Below are 16678 nucleotides of genomic sequence, written 5' to 3'. Positions count from 1 at the left end.
CAGCATTTTGGGAAGTCAAAGCAGGCAGATCATCTGAGGTCGGGAGTTCGAGACCAGCCTGACCAATGTGGAGAAACTCTGTCTCTACTAAAAATATAAAATTAGCCAGGCATGGTGGTGCATGCCTGTAATCTCCACTACTTGGGAGGCTGAGGCAGAAGAATCGCTTGAACCTGGGAGGCGGAGGTTCCAGTGAGCTGAGATTGCACCACTGCACTCCAGCCTGGGCGATAGAATGAGACTCCGTCTCACAAAAAAAAAAAACAACAAAAAGAAGAAGTGATGTGTTAGGTAAGAGGTAGGTGTGTTCCTGAAAAACGTGGCATATCAACTAAATCTGGGTGAGTTAGCCCTCTAAGGGTGGCAGTTTGCAAGTCTGTAACAGCTAAAGGAGAGAGGGTTTTTTTGTTTTTTTTTTGTTTTTTTCAGAGACAAGGTCTGGCCCTGCTGCCCAGGCTGGAGTGCAATGGTGCAGTCTCAGCTCACTGCAAGCTCCACTTCTCAGGCTCAAGCCACCCTCCCCCAGCCATCCCCCTGGTACTACTGATGACACTGTGCTGAGTCACAGCAGCGCTCCACCCACCAGGACTCGTTTTTCATTTCCATAATTGGAACGTGCAGAATCAGGGGCAGATGAGTAGCTGGAACTACAGGCATGTGCCACCATGCCTGGCTAATTTTTTTGTATTTTTTGTAGAGATAGAGTTTCACCACGTTGCCCAGGCTAGTCTTGAACTCGTGAGCTTAAGAGATCTGCCTGACTCAGCCTCCCAAAGTGCTGGGATTACAGGCGTGAGCCACCGTGCCCAGCCATGTGTGAATGTTGAGTCACACCTATGTGAGAGACAGCTGGTTGTGTGTGTGATGTATGAGTGTGTGTGATTCATGAATGTATGTGCCATCCATATGGGGAACATTTGAGTGTGAGTGATGTCTGCATGTATGTGTGAGATGCCTGTGTGTACGTATGACATCAGAGTCCTTCACTGGACATTGCAAAGGACCCTGGTGGGGTAGGGCCTCTTTCTTACTGAGTTCACAGAACGAAGTGTTATAGGGGCCTCCAAGTGCTGGTGGCCCTGTTGGCATGACTGGGTAGAGCTTGCCTAAGAATAAAATCACCAAAGAAAGACACAACCCTGGAGATAGTGGAGCACTGGATCTAGCCATATGAAGCTGTCCTCTGGGCTTTTTAGATGTGGAAGTCAGCCTTGTCCCTCCTCAGTTAGCCCCTTTCCCTTTATATTTAGCTGGTTCAAGCCAGGTTTCATTGCAAAAGTCCTGACTAATACAAACACTTATGATAGAATGTGAATGGGGAAATCTTCCATTTACTATGATTTCAAGCAAATGCGAGATTTGAATGCTCCAGAAGCAGGTACACCAGCCTTACCCCCTGGAGGCCCCAGGAAGCAAAGCCACCAAGGCAGGCCTCAGCACCAGCAGGCCTCCCTAGGAGGGGCTCCCAGTGAAGGGGAAGGAAAAACTGCTTGCAGGATGCTGGCATGTGGGCTCTCCAGCTGCAGCAGGGCCGTGCAGGTAGGAGAGAAGGTCAGCGGGCCCGAAGTTTGGCTTAGGGATTTAAAGAGGCCGAGCCAGAGATACAAGATTTGGAGAGTGTTTGTTGTGATTTGGGCTAGAGGCCTGGGCGATGCCTGTCTTTGGCAGGGAGAGACCCAATCAAGTTGAGTTGGGGGGTACTTTACCGGGGATCATCAGCCCGATTCTGTACTTTCCAATTACGGAAATGAAAAAAAAATTCCTGGTGGGTTGGGTGCTGCTGGGAGCCAGCAGTGTCACCAGTAGTGCCCCGGAGAAAGCTGTTGAGAGTAGGGTGTCGGCAACGGGCTCAAAGCCCAGGTCTTGGCTAGGTGCTGCCACCAGGAGGAGGCGGCTGACACAGAGGCCTGTGTGTGGGCTGTGCCAACCTTGCTGTGGCTTTGGTTTATTGACATTACCATAAATATGTTATTCTACTCCATCCACCTCAACAGTGACGTGAGGTAGGTGGCATTAGCCCATTTACAGATGAGGAAACTGACAGAGAGAAATGACTTCTAAGGTCTTACAACTAAAATGGTAATGCTAATGCTAATATGTGATATTCTCACATATGACAATACTTATTTTTATTTTTTTAGATGGAGTCTCGCTCTGTTGCCCAGGCTGGAGTGGCAGGATCTCGGCTCGGCTCACTGCAGCCTCCACCTCCCCAGTTCTAGTGATACTCCTGCCTCAGCCTCCCGGGTAGCTGAGATTATAGGCATGTGCCACCACACCTGGCTAATTTTTGTATTTTTAGTAGAAACAGCGTTTTACCATGTTGGCCAGGGTGGTCTCAAACTCCTGACCCCAGGTGATCTGCCTGCCTCAGCCTCCTAGAGTGCTAGGATCATAGGCGTCAGCCACCACGCCAGGTCTACAAAACTCCTTCTTTTTCTTGAGACCAAGTTTCACTCTTGTTGCCCAGGCTGGAGTGCAATGGTGCGATCTCGGCTCACCACAACCTCTGCCTCCCAGGTTCAAGCAATTCTGCCTCAGCCTCCTGAGTAGCTGGGATTACAGGCATGTGCCACCACGCCCGGCTAATTTTGTATTTTTAGTAGAGACGAGGTTTCTCCATGTTTGTCAGGCTGGTCTCGAACTCCCGACCTGAGGTGATCCACCAGCCTCGGCCTCCCAAAGTGCTGGGATTTATAGTCATGAGCCATTGTGCCCGGCCCAAAACTACCTCTTATATATTCAGAGAGCATATATATTATAAATATTTAACCTACCTAGTATAGCTTATTGGATACTAAAGCAGGACTTTGTTAAACTCTTAGCATGCAGCGGATCATCTACTGTGGGTCACTGTATGAGGCGGGTGCTTTGCCATTCCCAGCTGTAGCCCCAGCCCTCAGCACTGGGCCTGGCATAAGTTAAGTACTTTATTGATATTTCTTGAGTGAATGAATGGAGGTGAAAGTCAGCAAGCACGGCAGCCTGATTTAGACAAGTAATTTTATTTTATTTTTATTTTATTTATTTATTTTTTTTTGAGACAGAGTTTCACTTTTGTCACCCAGGCTGGAGTGCAATGGTGCGATCTCAGCTCACTGCAACTCCGCCTCTTGGGTTCAAGCGATTTTCCTGCCTCAGCCTCCTCAGTAGCGGGGATTACAGGTGCCCGCCACCACACCCGGCTAATTTTTTTATATTTTTAGTAGAGACGGGGTTTCCCCATGTTGGCCAGGCTGGTCTTGAACTCCTGACCCCAGGTGATCTGCCTGCCTCGGCCTCCCAAAGTGCTGGCATGACAGGTGTGAGCCACCGCGCCTGGCTCGTGGACAAGTAATTTTAAAAGCCCAGAAGATACTGACTATTCACTTGGACAAGCTAAAAATAATGGATGGTGCCTGGTGTTGGGGAGGATGAAGAGACGTGGATGCTCTTCCACCTTCCTGGTGAGACTCCAAATTGGTACAAAATTTCAGGGAACAAAATTTTAAAAGGGCATATCCTTTGACCAAACAAGCTTACTTCTAGAAATTTAACACGAGGAAATATTTGGGCAAAGGTAGAAAGACAGGTTATGTATTAACAGCAGAAAGTGCCCAGAATGAGGGATTAGTTAAGAGAAAATAATGGTTCATCCGTATCACAATAGCTCATAATCCCTGTGGCTAATAGAAAGTGGTTGTCAACTGTGTGCCAGATAACTCACGTGGCCATCAAGATATCCCTAAGACGTAGATGCTGTTATTATTCCTATTTTGTAGATGAGGAAACAGATATAGAGAGATTAAAAAACTTGTTGAGGTCACACAGCTGGTGAGGAGAGAAGGAATTTGGATCTAGGTGCTGGTTCCCAAGTCTACAGTCTTTCATTCACGGCTCATATCATGATGATGTCGACCTGAATTCATCAACAGGGAACCATGCCTGCAATAAATTGTTACAGGGAAAAGGCGTATTGGAAAATTCCAAGAGTGGCTACCTCTCCACATGGGATAATGGCAAATATCTTGTTAATTTTTTCTTCTTTCTCGTTTGAATTTTTCTTACAACGTGTAAATATTATTATGCTTACAAAAGACAATGAAGTTCTTAGTCCCAGCTGCTGGGGAGCCCGAAGCAGGAGAACTGCTTGAACCCAGAAGGCAGAGGTTGCAGTGATCCGAGATTGCGCCACGGCACTCAAGCCTGGATGACAGAGTGAGACTCAGCCTCAGGGGAAAAAAAAAAAAAAAGACAATGAAGTTCTTTTCCTTTTGGGGGAAAATAGAAAAAGGAGAAAAGAGGCCGGGCACAGTGGCTCACGCCTGTATTCCCAGCACTTTGGGAGGCCAAGATGGGTGGATCACTTGAGGTCAGGAGTTCAAGATCGGCCTGGCCAACATGGCAAAACCCCGTCTCCAGTAAAATTACAAAAATTAGCTGGGTGTGGTGGCGCACACTGTAGTCCCAGCTACTTGGGAAGCTGAGGCAGGAGAATAGCTTAAACCTGGGAGGTGGAGGTTGCAGTGAGTCAAGATTGCGCCACTGTATTCCAGTCTGGACAACAGAGTAAGACTCCATCTCAAAAAAAGAAAAAAGAAAAGAAAAAGGAGAAAAGCTGGAGGATGCAGGAAAGGACTCGATAGAAACTTCCAAGGCCTCCTTGGCTGGTGACCTGGCTTTGGCCTCCGCTGCTTCCTACAGCCAGGCCAGCTGCCATCCTCCTCCACTGGGAAAAAAGGGGCGTCCTGTTTTTCTTCCCTGATGACCAGACAGGCGAGGGCAGACAGGCAGCTGCAAAAGCTTCCTCGGTGTCTCATACTCATGGACTCCATCTAAAGGTTACTGCTCACCCCCAACCATCACATGGCTGCTAATATTAGTGCTCATTTTTCCACTGAGGAAACAGAAACTTAGAGAGGTGGAGGGATCTGTCCAAGGTCATTTCCGCAATGAGGAGAGGAGGCAGGAAGCAGGCTCCAACCTAGTGATGGACAGCTAAGTCCCTGTTTTTTCATTTGCACAACCATTTGAAGGAGAATCCTGTGTTTTTTGTTACGCCATACTGCTGAAAAATTTCTGTCAAACTATAACAAAGATTCCTTTCCTTCATTTAAAAAATGTTGAAGGAAAATGTCTTAGACTTGAGCGTCTTGATTTATAGTCAATATGCTGCAGTTTAGCCCTTGAATATGGCCGATGACGTGTTGCAGCAAGCTGAGCATTTCTATTACAAGCAAAGACTCTGACTACAAACCTCCAAGTGGGCAAGGGATTATCAAGTTTAGCAATGGACTAACCAAAAACTGCATTTGTGTAACTGACCACAGGCTTTACATTATGCTTTTGTTCCTTTCTTGCTTATAACCCATTGTATAACAAAATATGCCCAAACTTGGGCTTTAATAAAAAATTTCTTAGCTCTCAATTTTTTTGTGGCTTGATTGGGCTTAGTTAGGTGGCTCTTGCTTGGGGTCCTTCATAAAGTTGCAATCAGGTGGTGGTTGGGGCTGCAGTCACCTGGTGGGTCATCTTGGCTGAACACCTACCATGGCACACTCCTATGACCTAAACCCAAAGATAAAGAGAATGAGAGATTTGACATCAGTCTACAAGGGATTTCAATAGTCCTTGGAGAATGGATGGCGGATGGAAGAGTGGTATTGCTATAACAGAACAAACGAAACTACAAACTAAGTGCCACAGTGTGGGAAACTATTGAGGGGCAAGTCACCCCACTGCAGAACCCAGTGTATCACTGTAGTGATACACTGGAGCTAGCTCATTCTGGTTAATGAGAGTGGATTTAAAAAAATTCAAGGCCGGGTGTGGTGGCTCATGACTGTAATCCCAGCGCTTGGGATTGGGTTGGGAGGATCACTTGAGCCCAGTTCGAGGCGGCAGTAAGCTATGATTGCACCACTGCACTCCAGCCTGGGCAACAGAGCAAGACTCTGTCTCTTAGAAAAGTTTTGTTTTTTTTTTTTCCACTAATATCCTTGTATGGTGCAAACACTATATAATGCTGTGCTACTGCCCATTTTCTTTCCAGCAAGGAAAAGGCCCTCAATTTTCCAGACATTTCTTGAGTATCATACTTGTGCCAGGCCCTGGGAAACAGTGATCAGCAGGAGGGACAAAGAGCCTACCCTCATGGGGCTTGCAGTGTACAGGGGCTGAGGTGGTGATATTTGTCCAATAACCACCTAAACACTTAATTAGAAATTGTGATAAGCCCAATGAAAGAAAAGTATATGAAACTTAATTGGGAAGGGGATGGTTTAGGGAAGACTCGAAAGTGACAATGGAGCTATCAAGTTCAAGAAAGAGTTAGTTGGGGAGGGGGATGCAGGAAGAAGTGCACGCCTGGAGGCAGGAACAGCATGTGTCCCAGTAGTTCAGGGTGCGGGGCCCAGGCTGGTGAGAAAGGGCAATGGAGAAGGAAGCAGAGGAGACCGTGCAGACACTGCAAGTGCTAGAAACCCGATCCATGCTGGCTTCAGAGGGTGGAGGGCAGGTTCTTCGTGGCTTCCATAATAGCAATGTCCAGCGACCTACCGACTTCAGATTCAACGCAAACGCATCTGGGCCTCGTCTCTATCCCTCCCTCTCTCTTCTCTCAGCATCTTCCTTAGGCGGTTCCCCTCCTGGCATCCCAACAGCTGCAGCATCAGCAGGAGAGAGTGAGCCTACTTCCACAGTCCTGGCGCAGGGATGGAGAAGATGTTTCGTGGGCTCCGATTGGCTCAGTATCCTATCTTTGGAGCGAATCAGCGAGCGGAGAGGGATGAACTGCTCTGATTGGCCAGATCCAGTCACATGCCAACATGTGACGCGTGGAATCTACGTCAGCCGCAGCAGAGGGGTGGGGGTTGTGACCCGAGTTAGATCCCAGCGCAGAAGGGACGTGAGCCCAGCCGAGGTACCGCAGAAGAGGAATCAATTTTGGTATGCAGATAATCACTGCATGGGCCTTGCTCTTTGCGAAGAGGTGTGTCCCTGTAAAGTTGTCAGGCAAACGAAGTGTTTCAAACGACTCCATTTCACGAAGTCTCAACTATGATTCGTTAGTTGAGATGTTTGTATTCTTCCTTTCTAAAATAAGATGTTGGACTGTAAAGACTCTAGCTAGCTCTGCAACCTCTGATGAATGATTTCATGCCTCATTATTGTCAAAAATCCAAAGCAGAATTGGAGAGATGATGTGGTATAGGGATTAGGTAAGTGAAGACTGGTGCAAAGCCTCTTGGGTCGAAATTCTGTCCATTGCTTTGTCATTGGAAAAGTTATTTAACGTCATCGTCTCAGTTCCCACAACTATTAAAATGCAGAGGATAACAACACCTACATTATACTCTTGTGAGGATTAAATAAGTTACCGTTAATATATGTAAAGCACTTAAAAGAGGACCCATGTGTTTGCTATTATTATGTTATCCATACAATAGAGAGTAAACATTACCTAAGTTATAAAGAACTTAGGCAATGGATACCAAAAGCATTGTAATAATTTTATAATAAAAGAAAAAGCTCACGCCAGTAACCGCAGCACTTTGGGAGGCGGAGGCAGTCGAATCACTTGAGGTCAGGAGTTTGAGAACAGCCTGGCCAACATGGTGAAACCCTGTCTCTACTAAAAATACAAAAAATTAGCCGGGCGTGGTGGCGCACACCTGTTATCCCAGCTACTTGGGAGGCTGAGACAGGAGAATCGCTTGAACGCAGGAGACGAAGTTTGCAGTGAGCTGAGATCGCGCCAATGCACTCCATCCAGCCTGGACAACAGAGTGAAACTCGGTCTCAAAACAAAAAACAAACAAACCAAAAACATTTATAATAAATGTGTAATCATTTATTACACACCCAGAACTGTGCTACAAGCACTGTGTTGTCTTTTTTTTTTTTTTTTTTTTTTTTGAGATGGAGTCCTGCTCTGTCACCCAGGCTGGAGTGCAGTGGTGTGATCTCAGCTCACTGCAACCTCTGCCTCCAGGGTTCGAGCGATTCTCCTGCCTCAGCCTCCTGAGTAGCTGGGATTACAGGCACGCACCGCCACACCCGGCTAATATTTTTTGTATTTTTAGTAGAGTGAGTTTCACCATGTTGGTCAGGCTGGTCTCAAACTCATGACCTCGTGATCCGCCTGCCTCAGCCTCGCGAAGTGCTGGAATTACAGGCGTGAACCACCGTGCCTGGCCGTGTTGTCTCATTTAATCCTCACAACAGTCTTGTGGAACGGGTGCTGCTGTCATGCTTGTTTTTCAGATAAGGAAACAAGCTCAGAGAGGTGAAATGACTTGTCCAAGGTTACAGGCCAAGGGAGGCTTGAACCCACGTATTTGTAATTCCAAATGTCATACTCTGTCCACACTCCTTGTAACCTGCCTGGGCTGTCACATTTGGTGTGGGACTCGCAGCTCTCCAGGGACCAGAACAGGCGCATCCCCGCCCACCGCCCCGCCCATCGTGCCAGCCCGACTCCACCCCTGTGGCTACGCCCACTGCCTCGCGCCTTCCCCATGGGTGGGCCACGCCCACAGCCCGCAGCCAGGTGCCTCCACTGTCCGGGCTCTAGCCCCGCCCCTCCCCCGCCCCGCCCCGCCCCCGCCCCGCCCCGCCCCCGCCCCGCCCACCGGCCTCGCAGTCGCCGCGGACGCCGATCTTGTGCATGGAGTCGCCATTTTGCTCTTAGAGACGCCGCCAGGAGACCCAGCGCTTTCTTCCTTCTGCAGCCGAGGCTGCGGCGGGGCCGGGGCTGGGGTCGGCGCCAGGTAGGCGGGCGGGAGCCAGTGGCGAGCGGCGGCGAGGGTTGGCTGGCTCCAGCATTGCGGGGCGCAGGTGCACGGGGCGGGGAGCCCGCGGCGCCGGCAGGCAGACGGGTCGGGGTCCCGGGGTGGTGGCTGCTTGGGGGCTCACGGGGGCGACCTCGCGCCCGCGGCCCTTCCATTTTTCTCTCTCTTCTTCCTCTTCCGTCAGGGGTCGGCTGGGGCCGGGCCGGGCGTCCGGTGTCTGGGCTCTCTCTGCTCCCTGAGGCGCCGCTGGGGAGTCGAACCCTGATGATGGGACCTGTGGTGAGCAGCTCTGAAAACAAGCCCAGACCCAGCCATTCTCCGTCCCTAACCTGACACGGAGCCCGTGATTTTAATTTACCTGATTTTGCTCGTCACGAATATATCTCTCACCCCCTAAAGGATGATTTTGTCCAACTCAGAACTCACCCCAGCAGAGATTGAGGGGGAACCGTGATGAAATTTTTAAGTATTCTGCTCGATAATTTTTCTCTTACTTTGATATTGGCTCCGTTTGGGTGTTGAGCTTTTGAAAGGGATATGAAAATGCGGAATGGGGCTTTGGGGCTTGAGGAGGTGTGATCTCTAGTGTTTAAAAAATTTAATTGCACAAATAGAAATGATTCCCCCACATTATTGAACCCCACTAAAGCATACCCTTCTTGTCCATATTCCTTTCCTGCTGCCCTGGTGTGTACCATTATTACTCAGTTGTGATTTGAGCTCTTTCCACTTATAGTCATTCATAGGTACTTTTGCGCAGTCATTTATTGAATTTCTATTCTGTGTTTTCCTTAATTACTTCGTTATGGAACCTTTACACAGGTCTGGTGTACTTGCTCTTTAAAAAGTCTTATGTTGGCTATCATCACTGAGCATATAGCTTTTTCCTTATTTTTTTAGGATAATTACCAGAAGTGGAAATACCAAATCAAACTTCTGTGTTCTTTCTTTGGCACTATTATATAAATTGTTTTCCAAACAAGGCATGTTTACAATAGACATTTTTCAAGATCTGGGTATTTGGCCGATTTTGCTCTCGGTATGCAGAATTCAGCGGAGTGCCAAGTCGTTTTCTGTGTGGGTTGAGAGAAAGGCTGTGCAGCCCAGTGTTGCATACGACTAACTACTACAAATCATGCTGAGACTGAGCTATTTCTGCTGCTTAGAGGGTTTGCAGCCTTGAGTAAGTTTCTTCATCTGGAAACCTAGCTTCCCCTGTCTAAAATGAGTCTCATTCTAGTACTTCCTTCACTGGGTTGTCATAAGCATTGTGAACACTCAGAAGATGTTAGGCATGAGTAAACATTCTGTTGGAGAGGTAAGCAGAGCCTGGGATCATAGAGGAGTGGAAGAGTAATTTGGTTTAGAATTTGCTCTTCAGGTTCTCATCAATATTGATATTAAAGACAGATTTTCTTGGAGTGAGGCACATCACTATTAAGCATACATAATAAGGTGTTTTGTTTTGTTTTGTTTTGTTTTATGCAGAGTCTCGCTCTGTCATCCAGGCTGGAGTGCAGTGGTGCAATCTCAGCTCACTGCAACCTCTGCCTTCTGGGTTCAAGTGATTCTCCTGCCTCAGCATCCTGAGTAGCTGGGATTACAGGTGCGTGCCACCACGCCCGGCTAAGTTTTTGTATTTTTAGTAGAGACAGGGTTTCACCATGTTTGTCAGGTTGGTCTCAAACTCCTGACCTTGTGATCTGCCCACCTGGGCCTCCCCAAGTGCTGGGATTACATGCATGAGCCACCATGCCCAGCCAATAAACATAATACGTTTTTATGCTTTTTTATTTTTTGAGACAGAGTCTTGCTCTGTTGCCCAGGCTGGAGTGCAGTAGCACGGTCTCCGCACACTGCAACCACCGCCTCCCGAGTTCAAGTGATTCTCCTGCCTCAGCCGCCTGAGTAGCTGGGGTTACAGGTGCATGCCACCACGCCCAGCTCATTTTTGTATTTTTTAGTAGGGATTTCGCCATGTTGGCCAGGCTGGTCTTGAACCCCTGACCTCAGGTGATCCACCCACCTTGGCCTCCCAAAGTGCTGGGATTACAGATGTGAGGCACTGCGCCTGGCCGGTTTTTATACGTTATGATGCCTTTTAGTTCATCTTTCAATTTCATTTGTTAGTCATTGTGACTTATTGAGGTCAGGCATTATTCAGCGATAGTTAGTTTAGCCTCTACTGTGTGGCAGCTGCACAGGGTATACAGCAGAGAATATCATGGTAAAAAAAAATCTCTGCTACCTGGACCTTAAATTCTGATGGGGAAAGCTTTTTACCAAGGTTATATCTCTGTTGTCTGAAAGGTAAAGGCTGAGGCCCAGCAAGGACAAGTGATGTCCACACAGCCTAGTAACTGGAAGGCAAACCCAACTCTTCACACTTCTACTTCAGCCATCTTTAAGTAGAAGGTATTTATACAGTAGATGCTTTAGAGGGAAGACAACATACTTCCATGTGAGTCTTCCTCATCTGAAATGTGGGTGAGTGGTTTTGAAATGACTGCTAGTCTGTCCAAAGGAAATGATCTCTCAGTGTGGCTTCTTCATTCATGAGACTTAACAGATTCTCAAATCTTATTCAGAAGAGGAGTGTGATTTGCTCTTTAAAAGGTGCTAAGATTCTCTGAAAACGGTGTGTTTTCATACATGTTATAAATAATTCTCACACATTCTAGAGTAAATTTAGAATAAACATAAAGCAGTTATAGCTCATGGGGAAAATAAGGGAATGTTCTCATTTCACACTAAAACCTTGTGCTAACAAGCCTCCTGCCAGTCCCATCTTGATGATTATCATGTTTTTGAGGATAGTCTTTATAACTCTTTTCTGGAAACTTGGTAAAGAACACAGCCTTCATTACCTACAGGAGAAAGGAGAACTAAAACTACAAACAGGCCTTATGGCCAGACGCGGTGGTTCACTCCTGTAATCCTAGCACTTTAGGAGGCCGAGGCGGGTGGATTACCTGAGGTCAGGAGTTTGAGACCAGCCTGACCAACATGGAGAAACCCTGTCTCTACTAAAAATACAAAATTAGATGGGCGTGGTGGCACATGCTACTCAGGAGGCTGAGGCAGGAGAACTGCTTCAACCAGGGAGGCGGAGGTTGTAGTGAGCCGCAATTGCGCCATTGCACTCTAGCCTGGGCAACAAGAATGAAACTCCATCTTAAAAAAAAAAATAAAAAGAAACAGCCCTTATGTTTTAATAACTTGTGAAATGAATAGTCACAAAACATGGCTATGTTGATAGTCATTTCCAAATGGATGCTCCCCAGTCCACCCCACCGATGTCATTTTGAGGGTGGTCTTTGGTGAGGATTCTATATAGGAGCCTATATCTGAAGCCTAGAACATCAGAGACCATATGCAGGATGTTGCAGGCCATTTTAAACCATGAGAGATAAGGAAAGACTTCAGGAAATATCCTGGAAAAAATACACAAACGCAGGAGAGCTATCTTGAAATAATTTGCAGGCTGTCCTGTGGAAAAGGACTTTGATGTTTCCCATAAATCTCTAAGGAGAGGCTAAGAACCACTGGGCAGAAGCTACAGGGAGAGGAATCTCCGCATGTTCTTTTTTTTGTTTGTTTGGTTTTTTTTTGAGACAGAGTCTTGCTCTGTCACCCAGGCTGGAGTGCAGTGGTGCAATCTCCGCTCACTGCAACCTCCACCTCCCGGGTTCAAGCAATTCACCTGCCTCAGCCTCCTGAGTAGCTGGGACTACAGGTGTGTGCCACCAGGCCTAGCTAATTTTTGCATTTTTAGTAGAAATGAGGTTTCACCATGTTGGCCAGACTGGTCTTGAACTTCTGACCAGGTAATCCGCCTGCCTCGCCCTCCCAAAGTGCTGGAATTATAGGTGTGAGCCACTGCGCCCGGCCACAGCATGTTCTAAGGAAGAATTCGGAATGATGGGCCCTCAGTGGATGTTGGCATCAGACCCTGGGGCTGTTCAAGCTTCTGTTGAGTGGTTCCTTGGTAGGATTCCTACAGATGGGCTTTGAACAAAAGATTTAGGAGGAATGGGCTGAACTACCTCTAAGATCTCTTCCTACCTCTAAAATGCTTTCATTCTAAGTATTCCGACTCCTATCAGGAATCCTGCTGTACTTTAAGGAGCTTCTTATTTGAAGGTTGGGGGGTGTAAAAAAAATGCCCCTCTCCCCATGTCTATTACTGTACTTACATGGTAGATAATCAAGATATTAGAAGTCAGTTCATAGATAGCATGTCCGATATGCAGGGCACTGTGTTAAGTGCCTGGCAGAAATTTTACAGTCACCTGTGGGGTCAGTTTTCAGTTTTTGGATGGCAGAACTGAGGCTAAGAAATTTCGAGTATCAGATGACTTATGCAAGTCCTCACTGTGAGTTTAGGGGAAGTAGTTCAAGATGCAAACTTGAGTTTGACTCCAAATCCTGTATTTACAACTGCAGGAAGATTAGTTTGTTTTTGTTTCCTTTCATGGACCTGTAACACCCTATTATTTATTTATTTATTTATTTATTTATTTGAGACCAGGTCTCACTCCCATCTTCCAGGCAGGAGTGCAGTAAAGTGGTGCAATCATGGCTCGTGGCAGCCCTGACCACCTGGGCTTAAGTGATCTTCCCGCCTCATTTTTTGATTTTTTTATAGAGATTAGGTCTCACTATGTAGCCAAGGCTGGTCTCACACTCTTGGGCTCAAGCAATCAGCCCACCTTGGCCTCACAAAGTGCTGGGATTAGCAGCGTGAGTTGCTGTGCCTGGCCATACCTTTTGTTCTTTTTTTTTTTTTTTTTTTTTTTTTTTTTTGAGACGGAGTCTTACTCTGTCGCCCAGGCTGGAGTGCAGTGGCCGGATCTCAGCTCACTGCAAGCTCCGCCTCCCGGGTTTACGCCATTCTCCTGCCTCAGCCTCCCGAGTAGCTGGGACTACAGGCGCCCACCACCTCGCCCAGCTAGTTTTTTGTATTTTTTAGTAGAGACGGGGTTTCACTGTGTTAGCCAGGATGGTCTCGATCTCCTGACCTCGTGATCCGCCCGTCTCGGCCTCCCAAAGTGCTGGGATTACAGGCTTGAGCCACCGCGCCCGGCCACCTTTTGTTCTTAAACACAGATGTTGATTGGTTGAGAGATGGCTTTAGAAGTATTTAAGATCCCTTCCAGAATGTTGATGATTAAACGTATTATTTCTTTCATTTATACCAGCCACTCTGCTAGTAGCCTTTGCAGATGCTACATTGTCCTGTAAAAGGCGTTAGCAAACTTTTTCTGTAAAGGACCAGATAATAAATATTTCAGGCTTTGTGAGGCATACTCAGTGCTATTGTTGTTATCTAGAGACAATTTGTAAACAAATGAGTGTGGCTGTGTTACAGCCTGTGTTACAGAAATATGCTTTTGAGGGACCTGATTTGGCCTGTAGGCTGTAATTTGCTGATCTCTGCCCCAAAGCCACTTCCATGGTAGATACCACTGTCCACCTTAGTCACTTTAGGGCTTTGGTTAGTTGTGTATACATTTCTGTTTATAAGCCATAGGCAAATTTAAGGTAAATTGCATTGTAGTCTGCCATATTTCCCATTGCAGATTCCTGGGTTTTGCCAGCTGGAATGCCTCTGCAGGAAGTGCTAGTGGGACTGTGCAAAATAGGTCTCTATTATAATTTCTTCTTGTGTTTTGTTGTTGTTGTTGTTTGTTTTGGATACTGGGTCTCAGTCTGTCCCCCAGGCTGGAGTGCAGTGGTGTGAACACAGCTCACAGCTTTGGCCTCCAGGGCTCAAGTCATACTCCCACTTCAGCCTCCCAAGTAGGTGAGATAATAGGCATGCACTACCATGCTTGGCTAGTTTTTTTTTTTTTTTTTTTTTTTTTTTTGAGACGGAGTCTCGCTCTGTAGCCCGGGCTGGAGTGCAGTGGCCGGATCTCAGCTCACTGCAAGCTCCGCCTCCCAGGTTTACGCCATTCTCCTGCCTCAGCCTCCCGAGTAGCTGGGACTACAGGCGCCCGCCACCTCGCCCGGCTAGTTTTTTTTTTGTATTTTTTAGTAGAGACGGGGTTTCACGGTGTTCGCCAGGATGGTCTCGATCTCCTGACCTCGTGATCCACCCGTCTCGGCCTCCCAAAGTGCTGGGATTACAGGCTTGAGCCACCGCGCCCGGCTTGGCTAGTTTTAAAATGTTTTGTAGAGGTGGTAATGTCTCACCACATTACCCAGGCCGGTTGCAAACTCTTGGGCTCAAGTTATCCTCTGGCCTTGGCCTCCCAAAGTGCTGGGGATACAGGCATGAGCCACTGTGCCTGGCCAAGTCTGTATCTTCTAACCCAGATTGCCAAAATAGACTGGTTGGTGAAAAAGCAAATTATAGATACAGTTGCACAATGACATCGTTTTGTGTTTGAAACATTATATGTATATATACACACACACACACACACACGTGTATATATATATTTTTAAAATTTTTCTTTTTTTTTTTTTTTTCTTTTTTTGAGACAGAGTCTCGCTCTCTCTCCCAGGCTGGAGTGCAGTGGCGCGATCTCCACTTACTGCAAGCTCTGCCTCCCAGGTTCACGCCATTCTCCTGCCTCAGCCTCCCGTGTGGCTGGGACTACAGGCGCCCGCCACCGCGCCCGGCTAATTTTTGTATTTTTAGTAGAGACGGGGTTTCACCGTTAGTCAGGATGGTCTCGATCTCCTGACCTTGTGATCCGCCCATCTCGGCCTCCCAAAGTGCTGGGATTACAGGCGTCAGCCACCGCGCCCGGCCTAAAATTTTTCTTTTAAAAAAATAATTTTTCTTTTTATTTGAGACAGAGTCTTACTCTGTGGCCCAGGCTGGAGTGCAATGGCGCAATCTTGGCTCACTGCAACTTCTGCCTCCCAGGTTCAAGCAATTCTCCTGCCTCAGCCTCCCAAGTAGCTGGGACTACAGGCACGCGCCACCATACCCAGCTAATTTTTTGTATTTTTAGTGGAGACAGGGTTTCGCCATGTTGGCCAGGCTGGTCTCGAACCCCTGACCTCAGGTGATCCACCCACTTCGGCCTCCCAAAGTGCTGGGATTACAGGTGTGAGCCACTGTGCCTGGCCTTTTTTTATTTTTTAGATGGAGTTTTGCTCTCATTGCCCAGGCTGGAGTGCAATGGCGTGACCTTGGCTCACTGCAACCTCTGCTTCCTGGGTTCAAGCGATTCTCCTGCCTCAGCCTCACGAGTAGCTGGGATTACAGGCATGTACCACCATGCCTGGCTTATTTATTTATTTATTTATTGTATTTTTAGTAGAGATGGGGTTTTGCCATGTTGGTCAGGCTGGTCTCGAACTCCTGGCCTCAAGTGATCTGCCTGCCTTGGCCTCCCAAAGTGCTAGGATTACAGGCATGAGCCACTGCGCCTGGCCTTTTTTTTTTTTTTTTTATATGGAGTTTTGCCCTCTTCACCCAGGCTGGAGTGAAATGGTGCAATCTCTGCTCACTGCAACCTCTGCCTCCTGGATTCAAGTGATTCTCCTGCCTCAGCCTCGTGAGTAGCTGGGATTACAGGCAGGTACCCCCATGCCTGGTTTATTTTTATTTTTATTTTTTGTATTTTTAGTAGAGATGGAGTTTCGCCATGTTAGTCAGGCTGGTCTCGAACTCCTGGCCTCAAGTGGTCTGCCGCCTTGACCTCCCAAAGTGCTAGGATTACAGGCATGAGCCGCTGCGCCCAGCCATATATATTTTTTACGGAGGTCACATGTATAAATGCATAGAAAAGGTCTGATGTCCCTACCAAACTGATAAGAACCCTCACTTCTGGGGAGGACCCGGGATCGAGGCTGGTGACTTTATCCTTAACTATCATGTTTCAGGTTTTTTTGGGGGAATGGAGTCTCGCTCTGTCATGCAGGCTGGAGTGCAATGGTGCAATCTC

General features: G+C 47.3%; 1 protein-coding gene across 6 annotated transcripts in view; it reads left to right on the top strand.

Annotated features, from left to right (window-relative positions):
• Window positions 1-8597: 8597 nt before the first annotated feature.
• The window catches only part of PRPSAP2 (phosphoribosyl pyrophosphate synthetase associated protein 2), a 76559-nt gene continuing 68478 nt past the window's right edge, over window positions 8598-16678 (top strand). Inside the window, exon 1 of one of the 6 annotated variants that reach the window (XM_050763935.1) lies at window positions 8598-8750. The gene's annotated coding sequence lies outside the window, so the exon portion shown is untranslated. The other 5 variants (XM_050763934.1, XM_050763937.1, XM_050763939.1 and 2 more) reach the window with 5 other exon arrangements.

The sequence above is a fragment of the Macaca thibetana genome, chromosome 16, assembly GCF_024542745.1.
Source record: "Macaca thibetana thibetana isolate TM-01 chromosome 16, ASM2454274v1, whole genome shotgun sequence".
Classification (NCBI taxonomy): domain Eukaryota; kingdom Metazoa; phylum Chordata; class Mammalia; order Primates; family Cercopithecidae; genus Macaca; species Macaca thibetana.
Note: the sequence above shows the minus strand (reverse complement) of the source record. Positions and strands in the feature narration are given on the sequence as shown.